This window comes from Dromiciops gliroides, chromosome 2 (genome assembly GCF_019393635.1).
Source record: "Dromiciops gliroides isolate mDroGli1 chromosome 2, mDroGli1.pri, whole genome shotgun sequence".
Classification (NCBI taxonomy): Eukaryota; Metazoa; Chordata; class Mammalia; order Microbiotheria; family Microbiotheriidae; genus Dromiciops; species Dromiciops gliroides.
In genome coordinates, this window is record NC_057862.1 from 490,518,276 (window position 1) to 490,534,172 (window position 15,897).

Here is a 15,897-nt window from a genome sequence, read left to right on the forward strand (position 1 = left end):
GTTGAATGGGTACATGAAGGAGGGGGTCATTCCTGGGATCAGGAGAGGAGTTTAGAGTGGGAGGCGAAGGATATTAAGAGATTAAAAAAAAAAACAACTTTGAAATATTGCTGAGGACTAGTTATTTTTTTTTTTTTGGTCTAAATCTTAATTCCTCAAGAAGCTTCATAAACTCCCCAAAGGCCTAGAATGAATCTCCCATTTATTCTGTACTTTCTTTGTACTTGATGTAATATTGCAATCTCAAGTTTATTTTCCTTCTGCTATGTGGTAGGGAATATGGGAAGGGGAGAGCAGCCTAAACTCATAATGGAACTTGTGTAGATCCCTGAGTAGATGAAGAGATTCACTAGAATGATGGGAGGGTTATCTTACCAGCAACTAAAGTTTGTCCTACAGGTAAAGTGCAAGTCCTCAGGACAGTATCATGAGGGTGAAGACCTTTATTGCTTCTGAGTAAAAACGAGGCTCACTGAAATCTCAGGAGATTTCTCTCTAGAATTTACCTTCTATTGCGTATCCAAAGAACATCAAGGTAATATGAGGGATAATGCAAGGCACTGGGGGTCATTTCATATAAACTATGGGGAGCTCCAGGCTGGGGGCAGGGAGCGGGGGAAAGAGATGGAGAGAATGGTGGGGGAGGGGGGAGGGGAAGAGAGATACAGACAGACAGAGATAGAGAGACAGAGATAGAGAGAGAGATTTGGAAAGGGATGAGGTTTTTTTGCATTTTTGTGGGATGAAATTACTTCCCCATACCCAATAAACATTATTACTTTGAGCTGGATACCATTTTACCTAATAACTATAGAGATTTAGACATGAATCATATCCAACCTATATCTTGAGGTTTCAGGAGAAAACATTGGATGGTGACAAAATAAGCCAGGATATGATTTGGGGGAAGTCCAAGGAGGGGCTGCCACCAAAACTGAACCTGGTCTATGTATGCCAAAAACTTGGATCATAAATAAACTTTATGGGGCAGCTAGATGGTGCAGTGGATAGAGCACCGGCCCTGGAGTCAGTAGTACCTGGGTTCAAATCCGGCCTCAGACACTTAACACTTACTAGCTGTGTGACCCTGGGCAAGTCACTTAACCCCAATTGCCTCACTAAAAAATAAATAAATAAATAAAATAAATAAATGGATAAATAAACTTTATAACTACTGAGCTGTCCAGCAATGGAGGGCCGTCCCATGAAGTAGTCAGCTGCCTTTCAATATTAGAACAGTAGAGGGAAGCAACATGGTCAGTGGATAGAACACCTGCCCTGAAGTCAGGAAGACCAGTTCAAAAATCCAACCTCAGACACTGTGTGACTCTAGGAAAGTCAGTTAACCCCAATTGCCTCCAAATATATGTATGTAAATATAAAATATATAGTACACACACAAGTGTGTGTAGACCAGTAGGAAGTTCAAGCACAGATTGTGTGACCATCTGTAGAAAATGTTGCAGAGGGGCCAGCTAGGTGGCGCAGTGGATAGAGCACCAGCCCTGGATTCAGGAATACCTGAGTTCAAATCCGGCCTCAGACCCTTGACACTTACTAGCTGTGTGACCCTGGGCAAGTCACTTACCCCAATTGCCTCACCAAAAAGAAAAAAGAAAAAAGAAAGAAAGAAAATACTATGAACCATTATTCATTTTTTTAAAAAGAATAAACATTTTAAAAAAGAAATGTTGCAGAGGAAATACTGAAATAAAAGTGAGAGGTTAAGATAGATGAATGCTGAGGTCCCATCTACCTGTAGAATTTTTGTAGGGCAAAGTACTGTGTAAAAAGTTGTATAAATGTGAATGAGATGATTACCATCATCTCTGTTGATCAGGTCTCTGGAAATCAAAAGCACCAGTGACTATTATTTCCTTTGTTGTGTATAAATGTAAAGATTCCGGCCCCCATCTCTCATGGCCTGAATGTATTATCTGCTATCTACCCCTTATTGAAATTCTTTTCTTCCAAGAAAGCCAGTTGGTACCACCTCTTATATGAAGCCTTTCTGGATTCTTCAAGTTAAAAATGATCTCTCCCTCACATTTTCCTAGATTACTTTGCTGACTCATCTTTGTCCTGTCACATTCAGTCTTATATCATCCATGTTTATGTATTTATGAACTTTTCCCCTACTATAATGCAAGTCCCTTTAAAGCTGGGAATGTTTCATTTTATATCTTTATAACTCCTCTCCTTACTTTCCTAGCAATGAGCAATGTTGTTTGGTCTTTTTTTTTTCTTTTTTAACAAAGTAGGTGCTTAGTAAATGTTTGTTGAATCAAATTAATTCCACTTTTAAAATGACTACATACTTTAAAACTCAAACAAGAAAGGAAAGAGCTATTTATTACTCACAGCAACGAACTTTTGACCTTGGATCATGTTTGAAATATTCTCTGGAACTTTTTTCCCAGAATTAAGCCAAGAACAGTCTATTTTGCCACCAAATAATAACTAATAACTTTGAAGAAGAGGGAAATCACAGTCATTTCATCCCGGGTGTCACTATCATTAGCAACGCAAGCAGCCTGGTATGAAGTCATTGGAGAGATGTAAAGTTAAAAGACATGGGGCACCTAGGTGGCACAGTGGATAAAGCACTGGCCCTGGATTCAGGAGGGCCTGAGTTCAAATCAGACCTCGGACACTTGACACTTGCTAGCTGTGTGACCCTGGGCAAGTCACTTAACCCCCATTGCCCTGGGAAAAAAAAAAGCTAAAAGAGATCATAGAGGTCATGGAGTCCAACTAGAGTGTCCAAGTGGTCATAGATGAGACCCAGTGAAGCACTTATTTTGTGCCAGGCACTGCACTAAGTTCTGGGGATACAAACATGAACAATGAGGAAGACAGTCCCTGCTCTCAAGGAGCTTACCATCTAATACACAAAAAGGAGCTGAAAAGGATGGGGGTATTTGAGGATATAATCAAAGGCAAAGTCTGGAAAGTCAGAAGCAGAATCAGGAGAAGAATGAAGGTTAGTCAACCTGGGCCACTCCCCAAAATAGAGACCCCAACAGGAACTCACCAGTAGAAGAAAGGGTATTGGGGTGACAGAGCAATGTTACGGAGTGAGAAGGCTGTAGGAGAAGATGTATATTCCAGAATGAAGAGACAAGCCTTAGGCTCTAAGAGAAGATCCAGGGTGATGTGGCAGCTGAGGCATCAAGTCATGAAGACCTGGGTTCATATCCTACCTCAAACACTTAACCAGCTGTGAGACCATGGACAAGTCTCCTCAATTTTCTCATCTATAAAATGAGAGGGTTAGACAGCCTCCAAGGTTCCTCTCTCATCCAAATCTATAATCAGCCTATGATCATGAGTCCTGGCTTTGTTAGCATGCTATAGACACTTTCAAAAAGTTTCTTCATTCTTCTGAGCCTCAGCTGCCTTATCTGTAAAGTATAATAATAATATTAGTAATAACAACCTCACAGGGTCATTATAAGGAAATCACTCTGTAGCCTGTAAAAAACTTCTAGAAATATGAGCAATCACTTCTCTCTCTGCTTCCAAATCTTCCCTGGACATTAGTTTTTTTCTTCCCAGAGAAAATCACAACTAATATTTACATAGTGTTTGAAAGTCCACAAAATGCTTTAAGTCCATTAAACTCCTTCATTCCTCACAGTAACCCTTTGAAGTAGGTGATAGTAATCCCTATCACAGATAAAGAAACTGAGGGTCAGAGAAGTTAAGGCACAACTAGTGCCAGAGGCAGATTTTTATCCAGTTCTTTCCTGACTATAAAAATAAAACTTTTCCCTCTAAATAGCACTTCCTCTCTTGAAAATTAGGCTAATGTAGGGGGTAGCTAGGGTGGCACAGTGGATAAAGCACCAGCCTCGATTCAGGAGGACCTGAGTTCAAAATCCAGCCTCAGCCACTTGACACTACTAGCTGTGTGACCCTGAGCAAGTTACTTAACCCTCATTACCGCACAAAAAACAAAACAACAAAAAAAATTAGGCTAAGGTAGAGACTTAGGAAAGGCTTTTAGAGTCAGTCTAGATTCTAAGTGTTGGAAGAATAGGAGGTCAAGGAAAGAGGGGGGTGTCAAACATTCTGAACTGAACTAGAGAGGTGTATTCTTCAGTGAGCTGTGGCCCGAGGACTCCAGAGACTGCAAGCTCATATTTCTCATAAACTAAAGAGCTGGAACCTTCAGAGTCTCAGGTTCTGACCCTTTTGCTTACTAACTCTAGTCAAGTCTCTTGGCCTGTTTCCTCATCTGTAAAATGACTTTAATAATACCTGCCCTTCTCACCTTAAAGGGTTGTTATAACAACAAGTAAGGCATGGGGGGTAAAAGCTTTTGTAAATCATAAAGTGCCATGCAAATACCAGGGGTTGTTTATTATCAGTAATGGAAAAGTGTCCCTCTGTTGAACTCAGCATTCTGCCAGGTAAAAAGAGGGTATAGGGGGCAGCTAGATGGCGCAGTGGTTAAAGCACCGGCCCTGGATTCAGGAGTACCTGAGTTCAAATCCGGCCTCAGACACTTGACACTTACTAGCTGTGTGACTCTGGGCAAGTCACTTAACCCCCATTGCCTAAAAAAAAAAAAAAAAAAAAAAAAAAGAGGGTATAGAAGAAGAAGACTCGGTCCTGATCTTTGAGCAGTTTACAAACCAGTTGAGGAGTTTGGATATAGACACATAAACACGGCCAGTCCTCAGCAATACTTCAAAGTTGATCTTTTGATGTCCTGCTCTTTCCACTCTGAGCCCCTCTCCCAACTCACATGAAGGAAACCTCCCCTAAGCACCCACCCAACATCACCATAATCTTCAACATCCTGGTAGACCAAGGATCTCCCTGTGATTCTTCATCTTTCAAGACTTCCTATCTGATCAAAACTCCCCTTCCCTCTTCCTCCCTGAGCAGCCAAGTCTCAAGGATTAAGAGGAAAGCAGTTGATTAAACTAATTCATACTAAAATGATATGACATGCTTGTGAGAACCTTAATCTATCCAAGGGGCAATTGTTTTGTTTTTAGTGAGGCAGTGGGGGTTGTGACTTGCCCAGGGTCACACAGCTAGTAAGTGTTAAGTGTCTGAGGCCGGATTTGAACTCAGGTACTCCTGACTCCAGGACCGGTGCTCTATCCACTGTGCCACCTAACTGCCCCACAATTGTATTTTTTAAAAGTCCACTTGCTAACCCAAGGGATTTGGGTAGGATTTCAGCCATGGTGGGGGTGTTATTGGAGGCAGAGAGGAGGACAATTGGACTTTCTCCACAATTTGATATTAATACTAGCCAGCAGCTGGTCAGTATTGAATTTCATGAGACAACCCTTGAATATGGCAAATGGGGGGGGGGGTGACTCCCCTGGACCTTGTATTTTATCCTGCTGGATTTGTCTCGAGACCAGGGAAGAGTGTGTATTTGAGGAGAAGGTGGCTCTAAAGTAGACCTGAGCTTCATATACAGACAACTCAGGACAGAGACTGTACCTGTGATTTCACATATGCCAATGCCTAGCATTGAGTGGGCACTTAATAAGTACTTATTGACTGACAGGATTTGATAGAAGGACATTACAGAAAAGCTGGAGTCCTTCTACCCATATGATGTGGTGTCTTCGAAACTCTTAGTCCTAGAGAGTGGCCCAAGCAGTGAAAGGTTAAATGACTTGTCCATCATCAAAGAATCAGTATGGACAGAGGCAGGACCTGAATCCAAGTCATCCTTGTTTGAGGACCAGCTCTCTATCCTCTGTATTAGAGTTCTCTGCATACATTGTGTGTAGTAATAATTCCCTTTTCTTTGTATCTTATAGGTTTACTAAGCACTTCTGTCAAGAATATTCCTAGCGGGAGTGGTCGGAAGGGGGCAGCTAGAGCACCGGCCCTGGAGTCAGGAGTACCTGAGTTCAAATCCGGCCTCAGACACTTAACACTTATAGCTGGTGTGACCCTGGGCAAGTCACTTAACCCCAATTGCCTCACTAAAAAAAAAAAAAATATTCCTATTGGGTAAGTATACAGTTATTATCATCCCCATCTTTTAAAATTTTTGTGTGAGGGAATGAGAGTTAAGTGACTCGCCCAGGGTCACACAGCTAGTAAGTGTCAAGTGTCTGAGGCCGGATTTGAACTCAGATCCTACTGAATCCAGGGCCAGTGCTTTATCCACTGTGCCACCTAGCTGCTCTATCATCCCCATTTTTTTTTCTTTCTTTCTTTTTTTTTTTTGGTGAGGCAATTGGGGTTAAGTGACATGCCTAGGGTCACACAGCTAGTAAGTGTAAAGTGTCTGAGGCTGGCTTTGAACTCAGGTCCTCCTGAATCCAGGGCTAGTGCTCTATGCACTGTGCCACCTAGCTGCCCCTATCATCCCCATTTTTATAGGTGTGTAAACTGAGGCTCAGAAATGTCTAAGAACTTGCCCATGCTAATACAATTAATATGCATTAGAATCAGAATTGGAGTCTATGTCTCCCCAGGTCTGTACTATTTCTACTGGACCATGCTATCTATCTACTGTCTACCGGAGTTAGAGTCAGAAGATCTGGGTTCAAATCCTGGTTTTGCTGCTTATCACCCATGTGCTATGGATCAATTCACAACCTCTTTTTGTTCCAGTTTCCTCATCTGTTAAGAGAAGTGGACTCGATTTTAAAGGTGTCCTCCAGGATTCAACCCTATAACACCAGCCATAATATACCCTTCCCTCAGGTTCTATGGTTGATATTAGAACCAGAACTTGGCACTGAATCTTCTGCCTCTAAGGCCAAAGGACATTCTACTTGTCCATGGTGCAGAGGCAGCAGTAACAGTAGCAGCATTGCTAAGCAGAACTACCCAACCAATCCATTCCCTAGGCTCAGGGCCAGTTTGGCCAATTCCCTGAGCAATAACTCTAGCCCCTTTGTCCACTGTCCTCCACCCTCCCTTCCCTGCTGACTACCTCTGAGACAACCCGGGTCTCTGCCAAAGCCAGCTGCCTTCTCTTTGTCTGGAAGGGGGTTAGGAAGCTGGTTTCCAGACAGTCTGGTGGGGACCCTGCCAAATCATGGCCTTTGATCTCTGACCAAACTTTGGCCGAAATGTGCCCAGCCTGCTCCAGTTCTCCGGCTAGGGGTAAAGCCCATCCCCCTGACCTAGATTTCTGATCTCTTAGGACCAAGTAGCTTTAGAGGAAAGAAAAGTAATAATGGGGCTTTTCAGGCAAAGGTCTGCTTCCCCCACTCCTACCTGGGAGGAGCTGTCCATATGAAACTGGTCCCAGCCCATTCACCCGCCTAGTAAGTAAACAATGCCTCAAGGGACATCCGGGAGTTTCCTGGAGGGACTCAGGATCCCTTTTCCCACCTTATCAGTGCAGAATCCGGAGGAGATCTATGGAATGCAATCAATGACTGTAAATTACCTGTAGTCAAGGCTGTTTCTTATAAACAGAATGTGAACCTTACAACCTTCATAACCTTTCTGGTTGTTTTGTTCATCCAAGAGAACTCTGACCACTTATTAGGAGAATCAAGGGTTGGAGCAAAGAGGTCGTAGCATGAGAGATTTAGAGCTGTGGGGACCTAAAAGGGATCTAATCCAATGTTCATATTTCTATGTGGCATGGATACGGTGTGAAACAGTATCTTTGGTGCTGTGGAAACCATGTGGAAGAGGGATTTATAGAAAGGTCTGGAATGTCTCTCTCTATGTCTCAATGAGGGCAGCTGCTACTGTGTGATCACACTCTAGGTCTCCTATCTTCAAAGAGGATAGAGGAAGGGATGAAACTGGTATTTCTTAAGTGCCTACTACATGCCAGGCACTGTGCTAAGCACTTTATAAATCTCTCGTTTGATCCTCACAACCACCCAGGGTCACACAGCTGAGGTCATATTTGAACTCAGGTCTTCCTGACTCAAGGCACAGTGTTCTACCCATTGCACCAATTAGCTGCCTCTAAGGCTTAAAATTGTTTGCAGTATAAGTATGATTCTTTGTTGTTGTTGTTTTTCCCTGGCTGCTCAGAGGAAAAATAGTTTGGGTCCTGACCAAGAAGATAACAGTTTGCCTAAATCTTGGTCAATTTAACTTCCCCTTCTCACTATACATTTATTATACAAGTGTAGGCAATAGAATATGCAACACTAAGGGAGGGTTCATATCTTGGGAGTAACATCTCAGCTCAAGGAAGGAGAAGGTAATCTCACCCAAGAAATCAACTCTCTGCAGTCACTAGGAGAACAGAAACTGGGAATATTGGGGAATGTCAGGGTGTTGGTTTTCCCTCACGCCTGAGGAACCTATTTAAGCTATTAGCTTTTGTTATTGTTATTGTGCCTTACTCAACCAAGTCCCTCTTGATATAACAGGATTCTGGATTTAGAGTTTGTAATCATGGGGAAATTATTTTGTCTCTTTCAACTTCCATTTCCTCTCCTTTAAAATTAGAATAACAACAATGATGACCAACAATGATGATGGGTAGATAACATTTATGTAAGTCTTTATTTAGCTCATCTGATCTTCATGCCATCCCTGTAAGTAGGCAGTATGTTATCCCCATTTTTTCAGATTTAGAAGCTGAATCAAAAGAGACAGGAGATTCCTTGCCTAAAGTCACAAAGCTTATCAATTACAAAGTCAGAATGCAGAACCCGCTCTTCTAACTCCAAGGGTACATCACCATTGCCTGTATGTTTGTACTAACTGCCCTCACATATAAGGAAAGCATTCTGTGGATGTAACTTTTGGTCTACCATATACCACCCTATGCCCCAAGACTCCAGACTCACATGGATCAAACTTAATATCCCAGGATATCTCAAAGGGACTATTTCCTATCTTTAGCTCATTATGCCTACCTGGAGTTACTCCTGCAAATTCAAAATAGAGTTTTAGGCATAGCTTACATCTAGGTGTCCACAAATGTGGGAAGTGAGCTCATAGCTTCCATTTAACCACTCAATATTGGGAATGAAAATTGGATGTGGGACCTTTATTTCTCCCCACAGAAATTTCATAAAGTATAAAAACCAAACAGGATCCCATGAATATATACAAAAACATAAAATCCTTCAAATTGTAGGCAGCTAGGTAGCATAGTAGATAGAGTTTGACCTATAGTCAGGAAGACCTGAGATCAAATCCTGCCTCAGATACTAGCTGTGTGACTATGGTCAAAGTCACTAAACTTCTCTCAGCCTCAGTTTCCTAATTTGTAAAATGAGAATGATAAAAGCCCCTACCTCCCAAAGTTGCTGTGAAGATAAAATGAGTTAACATTTGTAAAGTGCTTTTTAAAACTTAAATCACAACATAAATGCTAGATATTATTATTATTATTAATTTCATATGCTCCCCTCAAGGAAACTGTTATAGGAATATTATGGGCCCCAGTTACCCGAGTTGATCTGGGGAGGTCAAGGAACTTTTTTCCTTGAAACCCTAGGAGTTTTCCCTAGAGATCAAAGAATCTTCTCCTTGAAACTAAACCAAAGGACAGACACACCCAGAGAGATAAGCAGTACCAGATCGGACTGAGCTAGCTCCAAGACCTCCACCCTTCATTCCAGTCTCCCTCACCCCCTCGATGAGGTAATTCTGTTAGGCAATCCTGTTTGGTGTGGCTGCACCAGGAGGGGACAGAGTAACTGCCCACCAGGAGACTGCTTGCAACCCACCAGGACGGAGCAATCACCCACCATCAGACTACTCCCAACCCATGACCAGACTACCTCAAACCCACCATCCAATAAGGGACATTTCACTCACCCCATCTTGGCCCTATAAAAGGGTGCTCCCCAGTCTAGTTGGGGAGAAAAGAGTTTTAAACCTTCCTCCTGGCCAGTTTCTCTGAAATCCACTAAACCTGTTCTTTTATTCCTAACTAGGACTTGCACAAGAGTGTAATTCTTTACAGAGGAATCCTAAGGACTCACATACTTTCCCCATAACAGAAACTAAACTTGAGATTGCCATTGGGTTGACCCTTTGACATTTTGATGAGTCCCTCTTTCCCACAGAGTCCTTCACAGTCCTCCCACAACTCAAAGCATTGCCTGGTGGTTTAGACTACTCTCCCCTGAAGGTAAGCATGAAAAACTAAAAAAAAGCAATCACCTTCCCATGAGACCCGCACTGTCCAAATAACTCACTTTAGCCTGGCTATAGAACCACCCTCCTGTGAGAGAGGCAGGGAAGGGGAAGAGAGTACTCAGAGAGGGACAGGAAAAGAAGGTGGGGAGGGAGAGGGGAGAGGGGACAGGGAGAGGGAGAGGTGGAGGCGGAGGCAGACTCTCCTTATAACTACAGATCTCAGGTGGTGGAGAGTTTGTGCTATTGAAGAGAAGCTGACTCCTTAAGCCAGCTGAGCTGGAAACAAGTTTAGAGTTTGAGTTAGTTTTTGCCAGACCCAAGCTGTTCTGAGTAGCTGAGGAAGCAGAGCTTATTCAAGGAACCTGGGGCCTTTTTACCCTAGAGATTTAGATTCTAATCATCTGAGTTTGGGTCATATTTTTCCCTTTCTCTATCCCCTTTCTCACTGTCCCTGGCTTTATTAACTCCATTTGTGTTACAAATTTTGTTCCATTAATAAAACCTGATTTGTTTGTGTAAAAGAGGCTGTTAATCTCCTTTCTTATCAGTCTGGGAGACATAACTGAAAAAGAGGCAGTTTGGAGAAGGGGAAACTCTGGACCTAGAGGTCCTTCATTATTTTCTGTATGGGATAGGTGGACTTGAGTCAGTTTAGATTCTGAGGATGGGGTCTGGAAAGTACCCAGCCCCCAGTCCCTGTTATAGTCAGATTATTTTATTCATGTTATATTCTATAGTTTATAATAGAAATCATGTATCTTGCCTTACTGAACCTGATGTACCCTGGCACCCCCCCCCCCTTACATTCCAAACCCCAGTCCTTGTTATGGGTTAGTTATACTGTTGCTACAACACACCTCCTGACCAGGCAGGAGAAGATGTCTCCTGTTAGTGCTAGAGCAGACCCCACCCAGATAATACCTCCCTTTTGCATTCCTAAGTCCTAACTAACCCCCCCCCCCCCAGCTCCTGATACCATCACTCCCTTCTTCCCCCTTGCCCCTCCTTACCTGGGTGGAATGGTTTGGAGTAATTTCACCCCTCCTATGGTTTCACCCTTTCCCCCTCCCTTGGTTTGACCTTTTCCCCCTCCCCTTTTCCCCCAGCTCTCGGACATGGCTGAGCATGCATCATACCCTGGTCACAAGCTGAACACACACCCTGGGTGAGACAGGATTGGATGTTAGATTGTGAGCTCACCCTGTGCACGAGGGAACCTCCCCCTCAAAACTTCCATAAAAACCCAACTCATGAGCCCATTACTGTGTTCTTCATCCCTGACATGAGGTTGCCCATTCTCATGAGAATGTAATAAATCTGCCTCTGCTTGACTTGGTGGTCTCCTTGAGTTATTTGGGTAAACTGAGGCAAATTTTGTCCCAAACATTTTCTGAACCCAATATTATGGGGAGCCATCCAATTAACTCTCCGATACTAAATTTGGCCCTTACACCATCTTGTTCATCATTTCTTATAGCATAACAGTATTCCATTGTCGTCATATACCATAACTTTTTCAGCCATTCCGCAATTGATGCAATGCCCTAATTCTTCAATTTGAGAACTCTCAAACTTGGGGTACCCATGAGGCTGTGACAATTGGAGTGATACCACCTGCTGGAGAGTTATTATACGAAAGTTCCGCCATGAGGAGAAGGTGTCTGAGGGCAAGCCATGTGGCTTGGAAGGTCACTTCCTTGGTATCAGGAAGTGACGTTTGCTCATGGGTACTGTCTATCAAAGCTACCAGCCAATTGGCTTGGAGCTGTGTGTGCATGTGGATGGGATGTTCCCAGTTTCACAGGAGGCTTGTGGGACAAAGAAGGGGCAAGGCTCGTTCTCTCTCTCTCTTTTGTGAGGACCTCAGGGGGGAGCCAAGCAGAAGACTCTGGCTCCCTGAAATAGATAGCTGAATCTAGGCCTCTTTCTCTCTCTCTTCACCAAATTCTTATGCTCCTTAATAAATGCTTAAAAAGTCTAAACTCTTGCTAAAGCTTATAATTTATTGGTAACCACTCATTAAATTTTTGGACAGTATAGCTAGATAACAACTTTAAAAGGCAATCCCCATGGCTGTCACTACCCAGCAAGTATTCTACTGTCTCAAGAATCAGAAGACTTAGGCGGCAGTTAGTTGGTGCAGTGAATAAAGCACTGGCCCTGGATTCAGAAGGACCTGAGTTCAAATCCGGCCTCAGAGACAGACACTTGATATGCTTACTAGATGTATGACCCTGGGCAAGTCACTTAACCCTCATTGCCCCGCCAAAAAAAAAAAAAAGAAAAAGAAGAAGAATCAGAAGACTTGGACTCAAATCCCACCACTGATATAAAAGTCACCGTGTAACCTTGGCAAGTCACTTTAATTTCCTGGGCTTCAGTTTCCTCTTCAGGAAAGTAAAGAGGTTGGAGTGAGGGACCTCTAGTTGCTCTTCCAGCTCTAAATCTATGATACTATTATCCTATTACCCAGGAGACCATGAAAGCCAATCTCTGGCACCAACTTGCCTGTGATATCAAAGATGGGAAAGAACAATCAGAGAGATTGTCCCTCTAAAATCCCTGTCCTTCACCTTCATTGAACTTGAGTTCAAATCATGTCTCAGACACTACCTACGTGATCCTAGGCAAGTCACTTAATCTCCATCTGTCTCAGTTGCTTCATCTGTAAAATGAAGATAATAAGAGCACCTTCCTCCTAGGGTTGTTGTGAGGAAAAAATGAAATATTTTTAAAGTAAAATGGTTTATATTAAATTTATATTAGTTTATATGCTAAAGTAAAATATTTTCAATATTTTCAACTTTAACGTAAATGCTAGCTATCATCATTGTTGTCATCATTCAGTTGTTTTAGGCACGTCTAACTCTTTGTGACCCCATTTGGGGTTTTCTTGGCAAAGATATGAGTGGTTTGCCATTTTCTTCTCCAGCTCATTTCACAAATGGGGAAACTAGGGCAAAAGGGGTTAAGGGTCACACAGCCAGATTTAAACTAAGTAAGATGAGTTGTCTTGGCTCCAGGCCTGGCACTATCCTCTGGCACCACCTAGCTGCATCACCATCACCGCCACCACCACCACCATCATCATCATTGAGATCTGTCTTCATTCATAAACTGATAGTGAATTGGAGTCTACACTTGGGAAGAGTGAGTGCTCAATTTAACCTTGACCATTATGGACTCAATTCCTTTTCCTTGCATGAGTTAAAAATTTCCCAATAAAGCCTTCTTGCTTTTTTTTAGCCATTCTAATTCATTTGCAAAGTCCCCTTTGAGTCCCAAGACAGCTACAAGACTGAAATGATTTTATAGCCCTGTAGAAATGTGAGTTGTTAGGTCACCCAGTTATAACGTCTACAGCAAAACAAGCAGCCTTTACCTCCAGAGTCTAGAATTCTGAGCTTGACATTGTTATTGTAACATCAAAAGCAGGATCAATCACTATGGCAACCAAAACTTGGTCCTCTAGCCAGAGAGGTTTAGCAGCTGCTGGAAATGCATGGAGCTTCTCAAATGCTGGACCAAGAGAAAATATGTTCCAGTGAAGGAAATGACTGCAAGGGGGCTTGTGGTAAGCCAAGTGACTAAAACCAGCCCTTTTCCCAACTCAAGACCCCATCCCCTTGTCAGAAGACCCAAAGTGCTGAAGAGGGGACAGGTCTGGGAGGGCAACTTGAGGAAGCATTGTTGTTTTGTTTTGTTTATTTGCAGTTTTTCAATAGGTAGCTCAAGTAACCATGTACTTCATGAATTCCACAGGGTTCATTCACTCATTTATGCATGCAAATATTTATTGAACACCAGGCAACGTGGTATGGTACAAAGAACCCTGCTCTGGGAGTTAGGATGCCTGAGTTCTAGTTCCACTTCTGTTACCAACTTGCTGTGTGACCTTGAACAAGTCACTTCCTCTCTCTGGGTCTGTTTTCTTTTTCAGTGGAAGAATGAGGACACTGGACTAGTCATAATCATTTAATGCTAGACAGTATGTTAGAGATAATCAAATTAAGTTCCCTTGTTTGAAAGATGAGAAGACTAAAGCCAGATCATAGAAATGCATGATCACAGAACTATAGATGGTTAAAGTTGAAAGGGACCCTGGAACATAGAACAGAAGACATGAAAGAAGGGATTTAATATTTGCTTGTTTAACAACATTTATTATCTCTCCCTTCCACTTCCCACCAACCAAATAAGAAAGAAACAAAAACAAAAAGTAAATCTTCATATTTACATAGTTCAACAAAGCAAATTTCCATATGATCCACTTCCAAAAAGGTGTGCCTTACTCTGCATTTTAAGTCCAATTACCTTTCTGGAAGGAAGTGAGTGGAATTCTTGATCTTTAGTCTTCAAGAATCATACTTCACGGGGGCAGCTAGGTGGTGCAGTGGATAAAGCACTGGCCCTGGATTCAGGAGGACCTGAGTTCAAATCCAGCCTCAGACACTTGACACTTACTAGCTGTGTGACCCTGGGCAAGTCACTTAACCCCCATTGCCCCGCAAAACAAAACAAAACAATAACAACAACAAAAAAAACCCCAACAACAAAAAAAAACGTACAACTGTCTTCACCTTCCCATCCTGGTCCCCTCACCCTCTCTGCTTCCCCATAGCTATTAATTCCTTGGTGGTTTGGGGTTTTTTTTTGTTTTGGGGGATTTTTTGTGGTTTATTTCATTTTTTATGTATTTAGGACAAGCTGGAATTTCCTTTTTGAGCATTTTTTTATTTGTTCCTTTTATAAATTTACATTTGTAATGATACTTTTTATTTTTATAACATCTTCATTTCTCAACATATGTCTCCACTTTCCCTCTATGAGAGAGCTCGAGGATGTCTTATATGTGTTGTTTCATGTAGCACTGGAGATAATAGGCCCAATCCCTGGAGGCTAAAGATACCCTTCTTTCTCCTCACTGACAACAAGGCAAATGTCTCCAAAACATCATGAAAAATGCCTTTTCTCCTCTGCTGGCAAATCTTCTATTTTTAGTTTTCTGACTCAATCACTGCTTAACATTCCTCTGTGAGATTTACTGACAAATAGGATGCATTGAAGGTTGAAATTAATACGTCATTTCCAAGTGTTTTTTTTCTTTCTTTTCTTTTTGGTGAGGCAATTGGGGTTAAGTGACTTGCCCAGGGTCACACAGCTAGTAAGTGTCAAGGGTTTGAGGCCGGATTTGAACTCAGGTCCTCCTGACTCCAGGGCTGGTGCTCTATCCGCTGCACCATCTAGCTGCCCCCCATTTCCAAGTTTTAAAAGATTGGGTGTTTTGTTTTGTTTTTAATTGATCTACTTACTAAAATCTAGATATAGACACTTACATTTTTCTCTACAAAATTTCTCTGATGCCTATGTAGTCCCACACTCGCCAGCAGAATAATGGAAAGTGTAATTGTCCCAGCTGGAAGGAAAGACTTAAGGACAAGAGGAAGGAAAGAAAGACTTAAGGGGGGAAGGACAGAATAGAAGCTTAGCTGGACTGTGGAAGCTTGGGAATTTTGGAGCCCAGGGGACTGACTGTAAGGTAAAGGCTACTCCTAACTGAATATAATCATAGCTGGAATCTTGTCTGATTTAGTGACCTACTCAAAGAGTAGTCTTTCCAAATAAAGTTTACTGCAGCACTGGTCCCCTCTTCACTTCCTCCTGATCTTCTGCCTCACTGCTGCAAGGTAAATTGGTATCATTTATCCTTAAGTCTTGTTTATTTATTGTCTTTACTTTTATAGTGAATTTTTGTTTCCAGTTAAACTAATCTTCATTGCATACCAAGCCTGTGCTTAATAGGTAAGAATCAACCACATAATTGGGGAAGAACAA